This window comes from Sapajus apella, unplaced genomic scaffold (genome assembly GCF_009761245.1).
Source record: "Sapajus apella isolate SASKATOON/1434 unplaced genomic scaffold, GSC_monkey_1.0 scaffold9, whole genome shotgun sequence".
In the NCBI taxonomy this organism is placed as follows: Eukaryota; Metazoa; Chordata; class Mammalia; order Primates; family Cebidae; genus Sapajus; species Sapajus apella.
In genome coordinates, this window is record NW_022436949.1 from 35,931,263 (window position 1) to 35,944,648 (window position 13,386).

General features: G+C 32.3%; 1 long non-coding RNA gene across 1 annotated transcript; it reads right to left on the reverse strand.

The window, feature by feature from the left end:
• Positions 1–1,232: 1,232 nt before the first annotated feature.
• LOC116551227 lies at positions 1,233–12,770 on the reverse strand. The gene is made up of 4 exons (XR_004268782.1): positions 12,759–12,770; positions 5,150–5,156; positions 2,866–2,871; positions 1,233–1,326 (listed from the first exon to the last, which is right to left on the reverse strand). It is a non-coding gene; the product is annotated as an uncharacterized LOC116551227 (long non-coding RNA).
• Between the last annotated feature and the right edge of the window lie 616 nt (positions 12,771–13,386).

Below are 13,386 nucleotides of genomic sequence, written 5' to 3' on the forward strand. Positions count from 1 at the left end.
AAGTTCTGCTCTGATTTTAGTTATTTCTCACCTTTTGCTAGCTTTTGAGTTTGTTTGTTCTTGCTTCTCTAGTTCTTTTAATTGTGATGTGAGGGTGTCAATCTTAGATCTTTTCTGCTTTCTCCTGTGGGTATTTAGAGCTATAAATTTCCATCTACACACTGCTTTATATATGTCCCAGAGATTCTGGTACATTGAGTCTTTGTTCTCATTGGTTTCAAATACCATCTTTATTTCTGTCTTATTTTAGTCATTTACCCATTAGTCTTTCAGAATCAGGTTGTTCAGAATCCATGTAGTTGTGCAGTTTTGAGTGAATTTCTTAATCCTGAGTTCTAATAATAGTGGGGTGTTAAAGTCTCCCACTATTATTGTGTGGGAGTCTGTCTCTTTGTAGGTCTCTAAGAACTTGCTTTATGAATCTGGGTGCTCCTGTATTGGATGCATATATGGTTAGCTCTTCTTGTTGCATTGATCCCTTTACCATTATGTAATGCCATTCTTTGCTTCTTTTGATCTTTGTTGATTTAAAGTCTGTTTTATCAGAGTATCAGAGACTAGGATTTCAGCACCTGCTTTTTTGTTTTCCATTTTCTTGGTAAATATTCCTCCAACCCTTTCTTTTGAGCCTATGTGTGAGTTTGCATGTGTGATGGGTCTCCTGAATACAGCACACTGATAGGTTTTGACTCTTTATCCAACTTGCCAGTCTGTGTCTTTTAATTGGGGCATTTAGCCCATTTACATTTAAGGTCAGTATGGTTGTGTGTGAACTTGATCCTGTCATTTTGATACTAGCTGGTTATTTTGCCCATTAGTTGATGTAGTTTCTTCATGTTGTTTATGGCCTTTAAAATTTGGTATGTTTTTGCAGTGGTTGGTACTGTTTGTTCCTTTCCATGGTTAGTGCTTCCTTCGGGAGCTCTTATAAGGCAGGTCTGGTGGCGACAAAATCCCTCAGCAGTAGCTTGTCTGTAAAGGATTTTATTTCTCCTTCATTTATGAAGCTTAGTTTGGCTGGATATGAAATTCTGGGTTGAACATTCTTTTCTTTAAGAATGTTGAATATTGGCTCCCACTTTTTTCTAGCTTGTAGGGTTTCTGCCAAGTGATCCAATGTTGGTCTGATGGGTTCCCTTTGTGGGTAACATGCCTTTCTCTTGGGCTGCCCTTAACATTTTTTCCTGCATTTCAACCTTGGTGAATCTGACAATTATGTGTCTTGGGGTTGCTCTTCTCGAAGAGTATCTTTGTGGTATTCTCTGATTTCCTGAATTAGAATGTTGGCCTGCCTTGCTAGGTTGGGAGACTTCTCCTGGATAGTATCTAGAACAGTTGAGTTATCCACAAAGGAAAGCCCATCAGACTAACAGCAGATATCTTGGCAGAAACCCTAGAAGCCAGAAGAGAGTGGGAGCCAATTTTCAATATTGTTAAAGAAAAGAATTTTCAACCCAGAATTTCATAGCCAGCCAAACTAAGCTTCATTAGCAAAGGAGAAACAAAATCCTTTGCAAGTAACCATCCAAAGAATCTTCTAAATGAATCTTGAATTATGGTGTTTCCATAGCATGGGATGAACAATAAAATTGTTTTAATTTGATGCATTTTGAGTTTACTGTATGTAGTTTCTCACATGTGAGATCTGAGGGTGAGTGATCATAAATTATTGAGACTGTAAATCATATACCCAATAAATAGGTGATCCTGAAACTTAACCCCATTTTCTAATGCTAGCATTCATCTTATTTCTTCGATGACTTTCTTTGTTCTAACCTGCCTATGCTGTTACCTGTTTACCTAATGTGGAGGACATCAGTTAAAATTGTAGTTTCTGCACCTATAGAAAGGGAAAACTTGTGACTTATGACATTTAAAATCCCTCCAAACTCTGGAATTATATTAAAATGACACAGCTTTTTAAAATATTTCTGTTTTATTCCATGTATTAGCACAACCATATTAAAATCAAAGTCATACCAAAAGAGTGATAGCAGTCTCTTAAGTTCATTTATGGCCTAAAATCCTAGCAAGATGAATGAACTGGAAGTGATTAGACTTAGAAACACAAAACAAAGATATCCAGAACTCAGGAGCACAATGATACTATTAGAACTGAAAATAAATGATTAGCCAAAAAAAAAAAGTAAATCATCTACTTTCCTGAAAAACATCTTTGTCAGTGAGGGTTTGCTTATGGAGCTTTATACACTTTGAATTTTTGTTTTAATATCTATGACTTTAGCATTTAGCTAGAGGTGATATTTATAAAATAGCTTTTATTTTCAAAATGCTCTCACGTATTTCACCATTCCACTATAATGCCATTCTATTATAATACTCTGAATTACATTTAATAAGGTTTAACTTCATCTTGCAGGTGCTGACTTTGATAAGTTAAGAGAAAATGTTTGTGAAATATTTACATATTCAATGGTATTTAGTGAACAAGTTTTAGGACAAAAGTATGTCTAGCAGCTACTGGCAAGTTTCTCTCAAATCAAACATTGCAATATGATTCTTTTGTTGAGATATAACATAATGTTTCAGGATTATGACTACTCATAATATATTTTTAAAATTCAAATCAGATATTAAGATATTAAGAAGTTAGCTTTGTATACACAATTGAAAGTCTTTTTATAAATGCAAGTGCATTTAATTACATTTGTAATATGCACATGTTTCAAAGTAACTATCTTTAAGTCATATATTTGTGAATGTTATACTAATATATTTAAGGTACTATTATGGGTATAGAATTCATTTACTTACCCATATAGAATGCAATCATTTTGTAGTACAAAAGTCACTGCCCAGAACTCAAATACACTAAATTTAAAACAAAAAGTTAACAAATTAAACCCTGAACTGATTAATATATGTTTAAGAGATGATTAACAAACTCAGTGAGAAACTTGAATTTCGGATATAACTGGCTCCATTTAATACTTATTAGCATATATTAGCATCTTTGACATTTAGTCTAATGAACAATTCCCTAGAGAAGAAATTGTTTGTTCATGATTTTCAGTGGAAGGATCTTCAACAATTATTTCACTTTCAGTACAATCATGTTTTCTCTACTTTGCATTTATAACATTTCGGTGGACTACACCGATAAAGCTTTTTCCTCTTTCATTCTGTCAGCCAAAATACTATCAAATGGAATGAGTAAGTGGTTGAGTAGAGATGCCTGGGGCTTTTCATTTAAGGTCACTGCCAGGGCTGAGTGTTGTTATGTTGCTATGTTGTGCTATGTGGGGATTTATTTATAATCTAGAGCATACACATCCACAAACAGCTTAAATCCCTGCTGTGCTCCCAATAAACATTTAACATATTCTGCTCCGTTTACAATAGGACTGTAATCAGGGCTGTAGATGCTGGATCACCAGCACTGCATAGTTAGGGGAATACAGAGATATTGACTCTCCTAGGTGAAAACATAATTAAAGGTGTTTGCAGAAGAGTAGATTCCTTGTCATTCTTAATGAAGTAATGACATATTGTGCATAAACTCTGGAGAAAGGATATGTATCTGTGCTCAAATGTCAGCACTGCTATTGATTTTAACTATTTCTGCTTGGTATATCAATAAAACAAAGGGTCATTTTTCTCACTTGTAAAAGAATAATTCCAAAAACATTATTTCTAAAATCTACCAAAAGTCTAACATTCCATGGCTTTTGTTTTTTCTTAAATTTAATATTGTAAAATGAATTACTTCTTTGCAATTAGGTTTTCTTTGCAATGTATTTTAACAAATGTTGTAGAACAACATATGATAAAAGTATGCTGAATGCTTTTATCTTCCTTAATCAAGGTTAAGATCAGAAATTACAATAAAATCTTTTAGCTTTAAATGATCATCTTAATTTCTTATCAAGCTGTTTGTGGAAGCAGTGAGGCTTCATATACTATCATTGTGGGCATTATTTGCAATCTATATGTTAAAATTTCTAGTATTAACTTACATACACACCAGCACAAATCAATATGTAGATAACTGGGGTTATATTTCTGAAACCCTAGAAAGAAATGGTTAAATCACATATAGATTTTTTACGATACATGCCTGGAATTTACATTTAGATGGTTCAGCCAAAGAAGGCACTAGAGTCTGTCTCTCTTGATATTACAAATGTGTACAACATTCTAAAGATCTACAATGCCGTAAACGTGTGTTTTGAATAAGTACATGAATAGTGAATACTGGACTTTAAAAATAGGTAATAAATAGCTGATATATTTAGCACTGATTCATATTGTACACTTTCTTCATTTGATTTTATTTTTTTGGCTTATTTTTAAGATTTTAATAAATAAATGATTTGACCCAGTTTTCTTTCACTTGTCTTAGTATTAATTGCATTAGATGGCACTAGAATGAGCATAGGACTTGAGAACTATTCCCTAGTCAGTTGCTCTACAAAGTTCCAAATCAATTAACCATCAAAGCAAGGACTGCTAAACTTGAATTACTTCTTCCTTTCTCCTATTAACTTTCTGAATGACCTATAATTATAGTTCAATTAAATAAGCGACATAAAACTTTTAAGATGAAAAATAGAATATAAAAACCTTCCAATTTGTGAATTAAACAAATAACCTCATAATGTCAAAAAATGAAAAATTTTGTTCTTATGGATTTTTATTAGTAGTATTTTATTATACTTTAAGTTCTGGGGTACATATGCAAAATGTGTAGATTTGTTACATAGATATACATGTACCATGGTGGTTTGCTGCATCTATCCCCTCATCATCTACATTAGGTATTTCTTCTAATGCTATCCCTGCCCTAGCTCACCATCCCCTGCTAACCTTATTCCCCCATTCTGAAAGGCCCCAGTGTGTGAGGTTCACCTCCCTGTATCCATGTGTTCTCACTGTTCAACACCCACTTATGAGTGAGAACATGTAGTGTTTGGTTTTCTGTTCCTGTGTCAGTTTGTTGAGAATGATGGTTTCCAGTTTTATCCATGTCCCTGCAAAGGACATGAACTCATCCTTTTTTATGGCTGCATAGTATTCTGTGGTATATATGTGCCACATTTTCTTTATCCAGTCTATCATTGATGGACATCTGGGTTGCTTCCAAGTCTTTGCTATTATGAACAGTGCAACAATAAACATACATATGCACGAGTCTTCTTAATAGAATGATTTGTAATCCTTTGGGTATATACTCAGTAATGGTTTGCCGAGTCAAATGGTATTTCTAGTTCTAGATCCTTGAGGAATGGCCACACTGTCTTCCGCAATGGTTGAACTAATTTACACTCCCACCAACAGTGTAAAATTGTTTCTATTTCTCCACATCCTTTCCAGGATCTGTTGTCTCCTGATTTTTTAATGATCACCATTCTAACTGGCATGAGATGGTATCTCAATGTGCTTTTGATTTGCATTTCTCTGATGACCAGTGATTAAGTCACCAATTACTTGTTCACTTTTTGAAGACAATTTCTGAGACATCTCTTCCCCCTCGCAACGAAAGTTTGAATTTCCTGCAAATGCTTACAGAATAGTAATGTAATACAAGTAATGTAATACAAGTTCATTTAAATTTGATTTTTCCTTCAAAATTCCTACAAAGCATATTTTAGCATAGTTTTATAAGTAAGAAATTTGTAATCACAACTCTCAAGGAGTTTGCAATGTCAAAAGTTATGAACTCAAAGGTCTATTAAGGCCATACAGGTAGTGTCTATATAAATAAGTAGGCAGGCATCAGAAAAAAAAAAAAAAAACATTGGTGGGTCTTGACACAAAATATAGCTTATGTTCTCCTTAATTCTTTACACTTACCACTTCAGTGTATGGACTTCCAAATGTCAATGTTTATTCTTTTTGCCTGAGGGCTTTCTCTGGCTATTGGGGCCCAATTTTCAGCACACACAGAGCCATCCAGATGTGCTCACATTAAGGTTTCCCAGGAGCAGCCCTCAATCAAAACTGATGGAAGTCTGGGCACTGACACATTCCAGCTCCCTGTCCTGTGGGACAAACAACTGAGGACCTTTTTCTATACCTGCTCTCACAGTTCTCCTGAAAGATTAAACACCAGTTAGCGACAGCAGTAGCTTGCCTGCTAATGCGATAATATTGGTCTTTTTCCCCTCCTTGTCTCACTTCCTTATTTCTTGCAAATGAATGAACTAATTTGTAGTGATTAAATGTATTTTTCAATGATAAACCAATACTTTGGGAAAGAACAGGGGTTTGTAAATTGAGGAGCCTAGATTACATTTGCACTCACAGATGTGATCTTCTGCACCAAAATCTTTAATGTATAGTAGGGCCCTGTGCACAGCTACAAACTTTATGTCTCCCAATTCCAGACACTGCCTTCCATATGGACTGAGATGTGAAAGATGTTTATTGAATGTGTGCAATGGTGCAGATCTGAATACAATTAGAATTAACACATTTTCTATTTCTTCTACCATGTGGTAAATATAATTCATAAGCCATTATTAGTATAACATAATGATAATTTATTCATTTCATTTGATGAACATATTTTATCACATATCTAAATTGTATTTTTTACATCCCAGACATAGTAACTGAATTTTTTTTTAGTAGTTTGGCCTTATGTATTCTGTTTGTGTCTGTGCCTTAATTTATCAAGATATTTACCTTGTCTATCTAGATTTTATTTTCTTGGATTAAAACAAAACACTATTTTTCACCACTTAAGAGTGAAAAAATGCATCCAAAAATATATATGCAATGTTTTCTTTGTGAAAATGATGCTCTGGATATTTATATATTAGACATTTAGGAAAAGACAGACAAGTTACTAGGTAAAACATACTGCAGATGTGGATATAGATTAATGGATTTGTGTCATTGAAAGTATTTTGCTCTATAATTTATTAAGCTGGGACAATGATAAACTTCACATGAATTTTACATGTTACTTTGATATGTATTAATGAAACAGAAGCCAGTAAGTGGAAGAACCAATATATCTATATTTAAATAATATAATATGTTCAAACAAGAATTTTTCTTTTTTATTTCAGTTTAATAATGCATGGAAAGAATTATTCTAAAAGAAGTAATATTCTAATTAGAAAGTTAAGAAAAATTTTAAAGCATATAATACTGAAAGGCAAGCATTAAAATAAGAATAAATATGATTTTGAATATTGGAATTTGCATTTAAAAATCTGATTTTCCTTATAGAGTAAAAAATTAGATGAAGACTTGTTTTTCCTCATTATGTTTTACAATCACACTTGTTCCATTGTACATCTTTAAAATAATGCCAATTATGTGATTATTCATCTGATAACTATATACTGAATAGAATAAAATATTTCATCAGACATTAATAATTTTACAGTTAAAAATTTATATTTTAGTGTCTAGTGCCATTATCTTTGAAACCATAGTTAACAACGGGAACATTAGTCAATCTGGATTACATAGTACACTATTATAGCATTAGTCTGATTTTGCATTGCTATAAAAAATGCCTAAGACTGGGTAATTTATCAAAAAAAATTTAAATTTAATTGGTTCATGATTTTGAAGGCTGTATAGGAAACATGACTGAGGAGGCCTTCAGGAGCATTAACTCTTGGCAGAAGGCAAAGGGAAAGCAGGAAAGCCCTTACATGGTCGAAGCAGGAGGAAGAGAGAGAGGGAAGGTGTCACACACTTTTAAACAACCAGATCTCATGAGAACTGTCACCAGATTAGCACCAAAGGAGGAAATCTTCCTGCATGATCCAATCATTTCCCACCAGGTCCCACCTCCTGCACTGCGGATTACAATTCAACATGAGATTTGGGTGGGGATACAGATCCAAACCATATCAATAATCATTTGGAAAGAGATATCCTAGTCTGTTATAATGCCAGCCACTGTATGTCTCTAAAGAAAAATGTTGGAAGTTCTCTACTTTTTTACTGTATTTGCATAAACAGCTGCAAAGATCCTAAAGATTGTCCCAGATGGAGTCACTCTCTCCTTGCGAAATGTACAGGAATTGTGTGATAATAGTAAGTAGTTTTCTATTGTGGGGAATTGAGAATTGCTAAACATTTATTTGCAAATGATACATGCATTCTTTCTGCTCTCCAGCATCATACTTTGATTAGTAGAACAATCCTGAAAACAGAATAATCTGTTCTTTAGTTAAGAAACTGAAGAGACATTTAATGAATAGATTTTATAATATACAATATTGTCCTAGTACTTAATACGTGTCAAATTTGATAATTTAGTTTGCTGAATGAATAAATAATCTGATAAATAAATATTATTCACATTGAGTGTAAAATGATTAGGCCTTTAACTACACTACCTGACATTTGCCAGTCATCTTAATTTTAATAATATTATGGCCTATATTTTATTTTTGTTCAATTATTTTCTTGTCTATCATATTGTCTGGATCTGAGACAGAGAAAATGCTAAAAATTTTGGCAATAAATCAACGTACATTTGTACATACATTTTGATTACATACTTAATAGATATTATGTTGAAAAGGATATTTTAGAGAAAAGTACTAACTTTAAATTTAAAATAAGAGAAAGTAAATACAACTTTAAATAGCCAATAACATTTCCTACATAAATTTTTATAAAGCTAAAATGATCTTACAGAGCATACATTATATAATAAAAATTAAGTTGTCAACAATGTACTATTTGTTGACACACATATAATGTAATATCTATTCTTCACAGTTAAGCATTTTTATGAATAATTTAAGCAAAATGAGATATAATGCTTAAATGTTTACAAGCATTGGAATGATAAAATGATTGAAATTTGACAAAAACTAATTGCATCTTGGTGGAAATTCTTTTGAAGGAGTAGAATAAATGATATCTAAAGACATTCATTAAGTACTTCATAGTCACATGAAATTTCGGAGGAGTAATTAATAAAATGAATTTATATCACATTGCTTATTGGAGAAATAATCCTCAATTTTGGAAATAATAACATTTTCTCAGTGTCTTTGTGGATTGTTACCAATCTCAACTCAGTCTAATAAAACTCAGAGAAAGAGGCTGTTTCTTTTATCTTAACACACCGTGTAGCTTTAGTGATTTAGTTTGAATTTTTAGAACATAGACTAACATTTTACCAGGATAATTTTCTCAGTAAAAAGATGTTCTTTAAAATATAAACAGCATTTTAAAGCACTCATTTTAATATTGTAATTTTTAGGTTTCATTCTTCCCTTATTTGATATATATAATGCATATATATACACAGACACATGTATAAAATATATATGTATAATCAAGCAAGCATATCTGTAAAGAATCTAAATATAATACATGCATACATATTTTCAGGTAGACTAAAACTTTCTTATAGTGAAGAATAATGACTTACCTACTTTTAGTTTCTATTGATAGTTCATTGAGTAAATGAAATTTTCTGTGATTCTAAGATCCAGTTGATTGTAAACTGTATACATTTAATAACACTGCAGCATTAAATACATTCACTGGATTTTAAAAAGAGAAGTTTGCTAAAATATCTGCATGTCAAATTAGGGCCATTCGGTTGCCACAAACTCAGGAATGTTTGATAATTATGGTCTTCTTACATTATAGTTGTTCAATAAATAACTTGATATCGTTGACAAAATAATAGAATTTCCTTTTCTAATATTATCCCTAGTTATTCTTGTGACTATAAGCAAATGATATATATATATGTTGGGTTAAATGCTTCAGTTTCTTCAGGGCCTGCTGTCTCTTATGTTGGTATCTTATTGCTACAAAGAATCTCTTTTGTTAATCTTAAGGTCTCTGTTTTAATGTTAATGCTAGTCAACTGTGCCTGAAATCCAAAGATAGAGAAGTATAATGAGGCGTATCCAAACACTCATTCCCATTGTGATCTGAACTAGTGTTTCAGGTTTACTTTAGAATCTCTTTGTTCAAGAAGAAGGGTCCATTCAGTTGACTGAGGGACTTAGAATTTTATTTTTGGTTTGCAGTAGAAGGGGTGAGGGAGGTCTCTGAGTTCTCTTTTATAAGGGCTCTGCAATTATAATCTAATCACCGCCAAAAGGCCCCACCTTCTAATACCATAACTTGAGGGTTCAACATGAATTTTTGGTTGGAGTTGAGGGCACAAACATTCAGACCATAGTAGCTTGGGACAAAACAAAGGAGATGTAAATGTTTTCCAGGACTGTAACACAGCAATGCTACAGAGGACAAGTCTTACACTGGTTAGCAGTTTTGTCAAGTGTTTCATTTACATTTGATATCAGCCTAGCATTCTAGCATAGGAAGTTCATTTTACAAAGTGGCCCAGCTTTTAAAATTTCACGTATCTAAATCATCAGATGATAAAGGCTCTGAAAATATTCACTGTGTCAGTGTACAGATATTTCAACTATGAGATTGAATAATGAAGACTAATACTGAAGTTTTCACAGCAAACTCCTTCCCTTGCTCCCCTTTTGAACAAATAAAGTTATTAGAATAAAATTCATGTGAGCATGATCAAGAACAATCCAAAGATTTTACCTCTCGGTCAATATTAGCTTTTATTGTTACAAATAATATCAATGAAAAAACAGAAAAATGAGATAAAACAGACAAAAGAAGATGAAGTAAGGCTCCAGGAAGGGATGATTGTTGCAATAATGAAAATGAGAACATGCTACAATCACACAATTTACTGTAAAAATACATAAAAATGGGGGGGAAATATATAAAAATGTTAGAAAAATACATTTCTTGGTATATTGATAGGAAGGCAACAAAATGTCTTACTGCAAAAGGATCAGTACATCTATAGCAATTGTTATTTTGAAAACACAAGAGGGTAAATTACAAACAACAATAATATTTTTATTTTATATAGGCATAATAAATACAAAAACAAATACTATATTGGTCAATCAAAGAAGCAATAGAAGTAGAATTGAAAATTAAATAGGTCAAAATAGTCATTGAAGGAAGTTGAAAATAAATGTGAAATTTTAGAAGAGTAAAGTACTGTTTCAAACTGGCAAATATTCACAAGATAGTTTAAGAACAGAAATAATATTAATGAAAGTAAGTAATACACATATAATAATACATATCTAAAAAATCAAGCAATCTGTATAATTTTTATTGATTGGTAGAATACATATCATAAAATCTTAATTCTCAGACTAGAAGAAATAGCCTAATTATAATTGAATACAATTTTTCTTAATTAAAATGTGGTTATATATGTGAAGAAGAAATAGTCTTGTTTGCATTTAGCGCTTTTTATTTTTTATTTTTTGGCAGTAAAATGCTATTTTATTGAACTTTGCATATGTATTCATGCCAAAAAATAATAAAGGAAAAAATAAGTAATGACATTTGAGCATTATATTAATGTATTTTTTGGAATAAAGAAAAGCCAATTCATCTATTTTAACACATAATGTATAACATCTAAATAAATCTCAGGGGGAAAAAAAACATTTAAATTAACTACAGTATTTTATTAGTATTGACCCATATTTTCTTTTTTTGCCGAGAAATAAATTCAAGCTAGACACATTCATATTAAATGTCAGACAGCAATGCGATACCATTTTAATACTGAAAGAATACTAAAGTAAGAATGTTATACTCACAGGAATAGTCACTCATGTAGAAAATCAAACAGAAGGCATTTTCAAATAAACAGAAAGTCAGATATTGATCAAGATGATCACTTTCATTTCTTCTTCCAGCCACACACACACAGAGTGTTAAGTAAGTTGCAGTCAATAGAGAAATACATCCAAACAAATGATAAAGTAAAACCATAATGGTAAAGCACACTTTAAATCACTTGTCTTAGGAAAGAAGATATACAGTGTCTAACATTTAGTAAACATATTTATCTAATGCTTCAAATTGCATTGAAAGGTATTTGGAAATTGCAAAAACTTAAAGATATCCTTATACTATTGAGGCGAAAATAAAAAGATACTGCTCTTGTTTGACAAGAACAGTTAATCTTAAATGTATGTTTTACACACGCAACCATGATAAAATTAAAAATATTATGTATAATGATCATTTCTGAGGAAATAAAAGTGGAGCAATATAGTCTCAACAATAAAAAGAACACAAAAGAAATTTCTTCTTAGAACTGAATGAAAGGCCAAGAGAAAAAAGAACACTGTGAGACCAAAAAAGTCATGTGTTCTAAAACTTATTAATTTTTAAAATATATATAGTAGTGTAAAACTGATATAATCATATTTTTTATAGAATAAATAAATTTAAAACAAAATGTGTTAACATTTTAATGAGGAAAATGAATAAACATATGTCAGGCATTTTAAATAAAAGTTAACATGTGCAACAAGAGATGTGCATATGAATATTCATGATAGCCTTGTTTATAACATTAGAAAGAAAAAAAGACGTCATCCAAACTTCCATTTAAAAAAGAATGACTATATTTAGTATGGTGCAATTAAGCAAAAAAAATACTATATATATATATATATATGTATATTCTAAAGAGTAAAGGTGGCTGAGCACAATGGCTCACGTCTGTAATCCCAGCACTTTGGGAGGCTGAGGTGGGCACATTGCTTGAGGTCAGGAGTTCGAGACCAGACTGGCCAACATGGGGAAACCCCGTCTCTACTAAAGATATAAAAATTAGCCAGGCATGGTGGCATGTGCCTGTAATTCCAGCTACTCAGGGGGCTGAGGCAGTAGAATTGCTTGAACCTGGGAGGCGGAGGTTGCAGTGAGCTGAGATCACGCCATCGGACTCCAGCCTGGATGACAGAGCGAGACTTCATCTCACAAAAAAAGAAAGCAAAGGTAAATAAATTAAAGGTTCAGGGACCAAGATTGATGATTGTCAGAAATAAATTTGTAGTAAATAAGAGAAAAATATAGAAATCATAATGAGTTTTGTTTTATGAACATATATAACTTAAGAATATGCAAAACATAAGAATGACATTGTGTTACTCCATTCTCATGGTGATATAGAGACATATCCAAGACTGTGTAATTTAGAAAGGAAAGAGGTTTAATTGACTCTCAGTTCCACATGGCTGGGAAGGAATCAGGAAATTTACAATGATGGTGGATGGGAAAGCAAACACATCCTTCTTCACATAGTGGAAGGAGAGAAAAGTGCCAAGCAAAGGGGAAAAACCCCCTTATAAAACCGTCAGATCTTGTGAGCACTCACTCACTATCTTGCAAGAACAGCAGCATGGAAGTAAATGCTCCATGATTCAATTGCGTCCCACCCAGTCCCTCCCAAAACACATGAGCATTATGGGAACTACAATTCAAAATGAGATTTGGGTAGGGACACAGCTAAACCATATTATTCAGACCCTGGCCCCTCCCAAATCTCATGTCCTCACATTTTAAAACAAAATC